This window comes from Macrobrachium nipponense, chromosome 33 (genome assembly GCF_015104395.2).
Source record: "Macrobrachium nipponense isolate FS-2020 chromosome 33, ASM1510439v2, whole genome shotgun sequence".
In the NCBI taxonomy this organism is placed as follows: Eukaryota; Metazoa; Arthropoda; class Malacostraca; order Decapoda; family Palaemonidae; genus Macrobrachium; species Macrobrachium nipponense.
In genome coordinates, this window is record NC_087219.1 from 38,186,687 (window position 1) to 38,197,152 (window position 10,466).

General features: G+C 36.3%; 1 protein-coding gene across 1 annotated transcript in view; it reads right to left on the bottom strand.

The window, feature by feature from the left end:
• Positions 1 to 10,466, bottom strand: part of LOC135203098 (uncharacterized) — a 249,065-nt gene that overhangs the window by 185,377 nt on the left and 53,222 nt on the right. The gene's annotated exons all lie outside the window — the stretch shown is intronic.

The window sequence follows — 10,466 nt, forward strand, 5'->3', positions numbered from 1 at the left end:
ATTAAGAGGAAAAGAATAACGATAAAAAAAAAAAAAAAAAAAAAAAAAAAAGGCTAAGGAGTTACCCCTCTCCCCTAAGCCCTTGTAGAAAACAGGTTAGCCATCATAGAAAACGGGTTAGCGTGATGGCTTCTTAACAAAGGGTTTTCTTCAACCCCCGGAGACATTTGGAGAGAAAATTAAGATGCCACTTTCTTGTACGGAGATACGGAGACATAAAAGTGTCCGAATAAAAGCACGGCGTAAGAGATACGGCGCAAAAAAAACCAGCCATTTCGGTTCTGGCGCCATGATTTATGGCCGAGATTCCTCAGGGTTGTACACTTGGGTCATTTTGTTAATTTTTTTTTCTTTGTGTTATCAATTTTCTTCCCTTTTTTTTGTTGTGTGTGACGTTTTTGACAAAAGATGAGAGAGCCTTGCTTGACATGGCTGGTGGGTAGTGTCCCTCCCTATTCATATTTAAATACACACACAGACGCATACATACATTCGTGATCAAATTATTCATTTACATATGTGTATGAATATATATAATATATATATATATATATATATATATATATATATATATATATATATATATATATATAATAATATATATAATATAATATATAATATAATAGGCGCGAATGCCACAGGAAAAATGATAGTTCGGAAATACAAGCGCTTTCGTCTTTACTAAGACATTGTCAAGGAAGGAATGAAATACAATTGGAGAGAAAGGGGTCTCAGGTACACAACAATATCAAGAATACCAGATGGTTAATTGTCAAAAGGGTAAAAATTAAGAGATAATCCAGGATTTATCGGATATACACACGGTCACAAACCTACACATAGATTTAACCCTGTGGTATTCGCTTATTTAATTGAAGTCAGTGTATCTACTGTGATTTTTAGCATCCATACACACATATATATATATATATATATATATATATATATATATATATATATATATATAGATATATATATTATATATATATATATAATATGCATCTATGATTGAAAATCGTATTTCCGGCAATGGATTACCGAGTTAACAAGATGTTTTGCAAATTACACTAAGCTGTACTTTACACCTACATAAAAATACAGAGAGAGAGAGAGAGAGAGAGTAGAGAGAGAGAGAGATGAGAGAGAGATTGAGAGGAGAGAGAGAGAGAATGGATGGCGAGTTCCATTAATCTCCAAAAATCCCGGAGACGAAAGTATCCATACCACAGGGACAAAACCACCAATTACCTACCTATAAATAAAATAAAATAAAATAAAAAAATTCTATTACGTCCAATGAGAAGGAAGGGCGGAGGCCACGAGCAGAGACAAGCTATATGGTTAATGGTTAATGGTCTATGGGTACTTTTATGTGATGCTTAGAGATAGAGGAGTGACGGTATAGTATGTTGCATCGTAAATGCCGAAAGTCCCTCGGCTGAAATCTCAATCAAGCCCTGATCTACCCCAAGGAGAGCTTTCTTTTTTCTCTCTCTCTATTTTTTTTTATTTATTAAAAATCCGTTTTCATACTTATAATAAATACGTACTCACGCATCGTGAGTATGGAGAAGTGTGTATGTGTGTGTGTAATCTCCTATATATATAGTATAGATATATATATATATATATAATATATATATATATATATATATACACACACACACTATATGTATGCACGAACACGTTCAACTCCCTAATATTGTTCTCAACTACTACGAATGAAGTTATGCCTCACTTCAGACCGCGCTATTCCACAACTTCTTCTAAGCTTCTGCGGCCTTTAACTAAGGTTGATCTATTAAGTTATTAATATATCAATGTCCCAACCTTCCCGTGACAACCATTATCACCAAACTTTTATATAACTTCTAAAAACGAAATCTATCTAAGTTCTTCATTATTTTCTTAATTTTTCTTAACTTGGCTCTTTAAAAGAAGAAAAAACGACTTATCTTTGAGGAGGTGTAGTTTTTTTTTTTTTTTTTTTTTTCGGACCAATGCTTGCTTTGGGTAGCCCTAATCGTCTGTCACTACACCGACATAAAAGGTTTCCTGTCATATTCCACTTCATGCTGGTCTTCAACTTTGTCATACGCCTTCTCATTAGCTGCGTATTATTAGTGAATAAATAAGCGTATGCATCTTTGAAGACATATACAAAGGCTATTTCCCCATTTTATTTACAATGCCCTTCCCACTAAGCAAAAGCCTCTACGCATCTACATACATACACAAACATACACACAAACAAAGACCTTTTAACATGCATATAAATAAATTAATAAAACTGTGATGAAATATTCAATGAAAAAATTGAACGCACAAGCGATTAAGTGTAAGGAAGTGTATCAACTAAGTATTGTCAGCGTGTTGTTTCTCACGAAGCACGGAAATCAGTAATGAAATACTGAATATAAAATTAATAAGCTGGCAACTTTTCTTCAATGTAAACAAAGGAAAACAATTTAACCGGCTACGTAACACAAACATACATTTCACCAAGAAAAAATTAAATACAATAAAAAAAAGTGATTCTAATCGAGTTCAATTCAACCAATCCCACACAACACTTGATGGACCCCATACAATATTGTTGGCTAATGAAGATACAATCCCACCGTCCAAACTAAGAATTAAGAGAAAAAAAAAGAAAATAATACACGAATTTACCAAAACACTTAAAAAGCACTCAAACTCTTATCGGCCAGGAAACGATCGCCGCTCAAATTTAAGAGCCGCATTAAATTTTATATATAATTTTTCCACCCCTCGACCACAGCAGCTATCATCGGTAGGGGGGCTAAGGGCGGGGGGCGGAGGCGGGGAGTTGGAGGATGTAGGGAGGGATGGAGGGAGGAGTGAGGGATGGGGGGGGGGGGGGGAGCAGGAACCATTAGCCAAGAGGCCCACCTAGGGAAGAGGAGTCGTAAAGGTTGCTGATAAGCGAGAGGAGAGAGAAGGGTGGATGAAGAGCGTCCCACCCTGAGTGAGATCGAGCCGCCCCTTGGGGACACCACCACCACCACCATTACCATCAGGAGACGAGAAGACGACACTAACTCCCGAGGAAGTGAGAGAGGGAATCGAAGACTCTAACTCTCTGAGGACGAGTCCACAGGGGATGGTGTACGTCTGTACGAGGTTACCCTTTTCAGCTACGTACGGCACAAGGGATCTATCTGAAGAGTCTACAGGAGATGGTATCTGGGTTGAGTTGAATACAGAATTGAGGCCAAAGGCCAAGCACTGGGACCTATGATGTCATTCAACGCTGAAATGGAAATTAACAGTAGAGGATTTGAAAGGTGTAACAGGAGGAAAACCTAAAAGAAGTTGCACTATGAATCAAGTGTTAGAAGAGGGTGGAAAGTAAGAGGAAGAGAGAGACTATGAAACGAGGTACAGTAAAAGGAACGAAAGTGGTTGCAGCTAGGGACGAAAGGCACGCTGCAAAGAACCTTAAGTAATGCCTACAGTCTGAAGGTACTTTCTGATATGATACAGGAGGCAAGTGAAGACACCTACAAAAAGAATCAAGAACAGGATGCTATGCTGATACCTAAGAGGGAGATACAATTCAATAAAATAGAATGGGGATTAAATGATACCTCATCAAACTACGATTTCATTACAAAAATAAAAGTTTAAGTTGGAGTAGCTACAAAAAAAAAAAAAAAAAAAACTTGGAATATTGGTAATGAAAGTCAATTTGCGCGTAAAAACACACACACACACACACACACATCTTTACCTCGTCTTACCTCTTTCTAATGAACACCATATTCTTTGAAAGCTTGAATTTCAAGTCAATGGACCCTTGCAAACTTGTTCCATATGAGTAGGTTTCATCTGAATATATCAATAATAATAATAATAATAATATAATAATAATAATAATAATAATAATAATAATAATAATAATAATAATAATAATAATAATAATCCACAAGAGTTATAATTTTGGGAACAAATACAAAGAATTCACTCCCCCAAAACCCAAACCGAAAAATCAATACATTTCTTGTGTAGAAATGGACATGCAAATAAAACACGAAAAAAATCACGATTACATATTATACCAACTGCAAGGTAAAACGGTAAAACGAACTTCAAAATAATACACGGGCGTGGTACACTTGAGGAAAAGTCGACAAAGGTTTGTTAACAACTCCCCGAAACTCGGAAACGTAGTAAATCCAAAGACCTTCGTACGAATCATTATGAGCCTAGACGTGAAAAATGTAAAAATAATATAAAAACAATCCAAGACCTGTGAACCTGGTAAATAATATTCGTGCATTAAACCAGAGGATCCTCCCGAAACGCCCTTCCTTTGTAAACCAGTCCTCGAGACCTGGGGATCCCGATCACCCAAAAGGCAAGGTCCCAAAAGTCTTCCAGAGAAGAGGAGGAGGATGAGGAGGAGGAGGAGGATGCTCGTTATGGCGCCGATATGATAAGGACTTGTAAACAGCGTCCAGCCCGTTACCTGCTTCTAACCGCTCGTTTAACGATACCCGCTATCAGTAATCACCTCGGCCAAGCCCCGCCCAGTGCTTCCCCCTCGCCTCATTACAGGTCATTTAAGTTAAGAGCTATCATTAAAGGACACGCCAAAATACTGATTACCGTCGGCGCGACGACGAGCGTTGGGGGCGGTACTTTACTGCTGCTACCTTCGTAATTGCTTTCATGGGCGGGTCTACGTGGTTGTGAGAGCGAGGGGCCGTGCTGGCATAAGGCCAGCTTCATCTGAAAGCTAGACAAGCGACAGTGAACTTCATCTGAAAGCTAGACAAGCGACAGTGAACTAAGTTAATTTCCCACTGCAAGATTTTCAGGATGTCAGAAATCAAATGATTCCCGTCTTTCAACAGACTTCATGATCAAGATTTTGACTAATATTGCAAGCCAAATCGATATGATGAATATTTCCTCTTGCCAAATTTACAAAATATATGATGAATATTTCCTCTTGCCAAATTTACAAAAGATATGATGAATATTTCCTATTGCCAAATTTACGAAAGATATGATGAGTATTTCCTATTGCCAACTTTACGAAAGATATAATGAATATTTCCTATTGCCAAATTTACAAAAGATATGATGAATATTTCCTATTGCCAAATTTAAGAAAGATATAATGAATATTTCCTATTGCCAAATTTACAAAAGATATGATGAATATTTCCTATTGCCAAATTTACGAAAAATGTAATGAATATTTCCTATTGCCAAATTTACAAAAGATATGATGAATATTTCCAATTGCCAAATTTACGAAAGGTATAATGAATATTTCCTATTGCCAAATTTACGCAAGATATGATGAATCTATCCTTTTGCCAAATATACAAGAAGTCGAACATTAAATTAGTCATTTGTTGAATAAAAAGATGGCGCGAGAGAACTCATTCTAGTAATTCCCTACAAATAGTGAAAACTCAAGAGTTATTAGAATGACAGCTTGGAAAATCCGAGCTTGCAAGTTACTTCATCGGGATAAACCGGGAAAACTTGAGATAAAAGCAATGTCATCGAGTTAAATGAGTGACACTCAAATTTATGTAAGCAAAGTAATGATGGCAAATCAGTAAAACAAGGAGATAAACAAAATGGCAAATAAGAGACAAATCAAGTTGATAACGTTAATTTCAACGAAGAAAATTGGGAAAACTTCAAGTGATAAAAGACACGTAATGATGGCTAAACAGGACAACTTTATATTAGGAAGAGTAATAGCATAGCAGTAAACCTGGAAAATCCAGATTGGCAACAAAATAATATAAAATATTGATAGAAAAGACTGCTGACGGTTGTACCTAGAAATAGTCAACTATTTTATATAACAATATTCTAAATGTCTCTTGTACAGGGTATTATAACCTTATCATTTTCCAGGGTACCTAAAAATTTAACCTATACTATTACAGAATATATATACATATACATATACATATATATATATATATATATATATATATATATATATATATATATATATATATAAAAGATAGTGAATAATTACAACTATAATAATAATAATAATAATTGAAAAAGAAACCCACAAATTCAATTTGTAACTTGTTTACTTCTAAGTATTTACAATTAAGTTTTACTCCACCTCGAGTACTTTCAGGCCCTTCTGTGGCCCATTCTCAAGAGATGTTTGGGATGTTAGCCTGGGTCAAGGCCCAGCAGTCTTCTGAACTTCTTCTCGTTGTGCTGTCATTTATGCGATGGCTGTTCTGGTTTTCTGAGAGTTGCCATCCCCTCTTGTCGCTCTGATATCCTGAGCTGATGATCAATGGGATTCACCCTTGTGGTAAGGGTGTGGTCACCGAAAGTCTGTTGGGCAGGAAACCTAATCTCCAGGTCAGCAGGTCAATCTTTACTTCTTTTAATCTCAAAGCTCGGCTTATGGGATCTTCTGAGGTAAAACCTTTGTTTCCTTCAATTACTTGATCTCTCTGATAAGCGCACCTTCTACTACCCTCCTGTGACTAATTTTGTTGCTTTTTGTATATAAGCCTACTGTTTTTGAAATCCATCCTATGGTCATTTTCCCAACAGTGTCTAGCTATAAGCACTCCCCTGAGAGTTAAGCCTGTATGCCCTTCTATGTTCTTGGACTCTAGTCCTTATTCCCCTACCTGATTCCCCACATATCTGTCTCCACAATATTGCAATTGATTATGTATACCCCCGCTACATCATCTAAATTTGTATATAACATGATAATACCTTAAAAAACAGTATGTAAAAATAAATTGGAAGGAGAAGACAGTAATACAGATGATGTAGCGGGGGTATACATAATCAATTGCAATAATGTGGAGACAGATATGTGGGGGAATCAGGTAGGGGAATAAGGACTAGAGTCCAAGAACATAGAAGGGCAGTACAGCTTAACTCTCAGGGGAGTGCTATAGCTAGACACTGTTGGGAAAATGACCATAGGATGGATTTCAAAAAACAGTAGGCTTATATACAAAAGCAACAAAATTAGTCACAGAGGGTAGTAGAAGGTGCGCTTATCAGAGAGATCAAAGTAATTGAAGGAAACAAAGGTTTTACCTCAGAAGATCCCATAAGCCGAGCTTTGATATTAAAAGAAGCTAAGATTGACCCTGCTGACCTGGAGATTAGGTTTCCTGCCCAACAGACTTTCGGTGACCACACCCTTACCACAAGGGTGAATCCCATTGATCATCAGCTCAGGATATCAGAGCGACAAGAGGGGATTGGCAACTCTCAAGAAAACCAGAACAGCCATCGCATAAATGACAGCACAACGAGAAGAAGTTCCAGAAGACTGCTGGGCCTTGACCAGGCTAACATCCCAAACATCTCTTGAGAATGGGCCACAGAAGGGCCTGAAAGTACTCGAGTGTGGAGTAAAACTTAATGTAAATACTTAGAAGTAAACAAGTTACAAATTGAATTTGTGGGTTTCTTTTTCAATCTTCAGAAGAAACTGAAAGAAGTTTTTGTTTGGTTTAATAATAATAATAATAATAATAATAATAATAATAATAATAATAATAATAATAATAAATCCTAAAAAGAAACCTTAAAGAAAAAGACAATGCAAAGACGTGCTCACCAGGGAGAGACACCTATCAAGAAAATCTCCTTCTCCCGTGATATGGCGATGATAGGAGAGAGAGAGAGAGAGAGAGAGAGAGAGAGAGAGGAGAGAGAGAGAGGAGAGAGAGCCTTATAACAGAAACGGAGACTGACAGTACAAAGGAGATCTGAGGAATAAGTACACACTCATTACCAAGCCTTCAGGTTAACAGGTCTCTCTCTCTCTCTCTCTCTCTCTCTCTACTCTCTCTCTCTCTCTCCTATTGTGAGGAAATGGGGATGGTCCAAGAGGTTGCGAATTTTCCGTTGGGACATGTCAGGGTCCAATGGTACCTTTTGTCATCGATTAAAGAAAAAAATATGAATGCAAGGTGAATAAAAGTGGAATTTAATACATGTAAATCTATAAAACTACACGAGAAAGTTATATATATACAAATATAAACGTGCATATTATACACATATAATGATGATGTATGATGAATACACACACACACACACACACACATATATATATATATATTATATATATATATATATATATATATATATATATATATAAAATGGACACAATATAAAAAATGGATACAAAGATTTTTCTTTTTAGATTTCTGTTTATAAACACTTTCTGTGAAATTTAGTTATCTGTCGTCACAATTTTTCACTTATTTCTACCATTATTACCATTATATTGTCAGTGTCGTAATCCTACCTTCACTGAAATGAAACAAGAAAAAACAGAAAAAAAAAGCTTGAATCAAATAGGCCAATTCTGGTCATACTTCTACTTCTTCTTCTTCTCCACACAGACACCAAAGAAGAACAGCAACATAAGGTAAAACCACAATTGTGGACGAGGACTTGAAAGACATGATCTAATGTGCCATAAACTCTGGAGTAAACAAGGTTGGAGGGTGTCATAAGCCAAGTAACAACGGCTGTATACTTTACGTAAAGGACTGCCTGGCTGGCTGCTACCCCCATCATCCACTTGCTGAGTACATATTATATATCTATGGTAGGGAAGTTTCCAAGTTCACGCGTTTGCGTGTGGACCTAATGTCATGAACTTGACGAATTCTGGTTGAGTTAATTGAATATAAAATTTAGGCCAAAAGCCACTAGGAAATGGAAAGTGACAGTAAAAGGTCTGAAAGGCATAACAGGATGATAACCTCGCAATTGCGCTGTGAATCAAATGTTAGGAGAGGTTGGAAAGTAAGATGATGAAAGAGAACATGAAAGGAGGTACAATAAAAGGAACGAAAGTGCTTGCAGCTAGGGGCCGAAGGAACGCTACGAAGAACCCTAAGTAATGCCTACAGTGCCCTGAATGAGGTCTACTGACGGCATTACCCACCTACGGGGAACGAATTCTGGTACGAAATTCAATAAACTCAGTTTGAAATCTAAAATCAAAACTCTTCCAAGATCTACTTGAACTAGAACGCGATATTCAATAGCTTCTGTATTTTCCTTCACCTTCTCGTGTCCCATTGAAAACCATATACTTTGGAAGCTTGAACTGCAATTCAAGGGCCCCGTATGAGGGGGGGTGGAGGGCTTTGTTCCGTATGAATACAGTTCATCTTCCGAATAACAATTAATAATCACTCCATACTACATTCTACAAACGCAAGTAAAACTGCAGTAATAAATTCGATATTACTATAATAAAGTTGCAAAAGGCTATAATCTTAAGGCGAACTCATGTACGAACTTTCATGAACTCTCCAATGATCTCGGGTATGGAATCTCTTATGAACTCTTGCACTACCTATGCAGCAAAAACTCCACAATTTACCTTCTGTAAAATCGTTAATTCAAAAGTGCAAAATTTCGATCAAATTATTTCATAAACATTTACGATACACAATAATAATAATAATAATAATAATAATAATAATAATAATAATAATAATAATAATAATGACGCTTTTCAAGGCATAAAACCTTGCAGTAATAAGTGGCACGAGCACTAACCTGAGGGAGAAATAGAAAACTATGGTATCAGAACAGATAGGGTGATACGTGCAAATAGACCAGACGTGACGTTGATTGACAAAATCAAGAACTAGAACGCAATATTCAATAGCTTCTGTATTTTCCTTCACCTTCTCGTGTCCTATTGAAAACCATATACTTTGGAAGCTTGAATTGCAATTCATTGATGTCACAATACCATGGGACACCAGAGTTGAAGAGAGAGAGGGAGGGATGGTAAGTATCAAGATCTGAAAATAGAAATAAGAAGGATATGGGATATGCCAGTGGAAATTGTACCCATAATCATAGGAACACTAAGCACAATACCAAGATCCCTGAAAAGGAACCTAGAAATACTAGAGGCTGAAGTAGCTCCAGGACTCATGCAGAAGAGTGTGATCCTAGAAACGGCGCACATAGTAAGAAAAGTGATGGACTTCTAAGGAGGCAGGATGCAACCCGGAACCCCACACTATAAATACCACCCAGTCGAATTAGAGGACTGTGATAGGGCAAAAAAATAAAAAAAATAAAATAAAATAAAATAAATAAATAAATAATAATAATAATAATGAAATGTGTGAGAAATTAAAAAAAACAAAACAATTTCTTCATAAAATCTCACAAAGACTCCTATTTAAAAGTTAACCAAAAACTTAACTACAGAAACCAACTTATTATAACATCCAACAAAAGTAAGCTTCAAAAAACTCGAACCCTTTACTTTACAAAAAGAAAGAATACTTTATAGACACCACAGCCTATCGAGGTCTCGCCTTATAAAACAGGCAAAAGCAAAAAAAAAAAATCATATCAACATGACTAAAAACCCCACTAAATCATTAATACCATAAAAAAATGTCCCTGACAATGATCAAATCTTC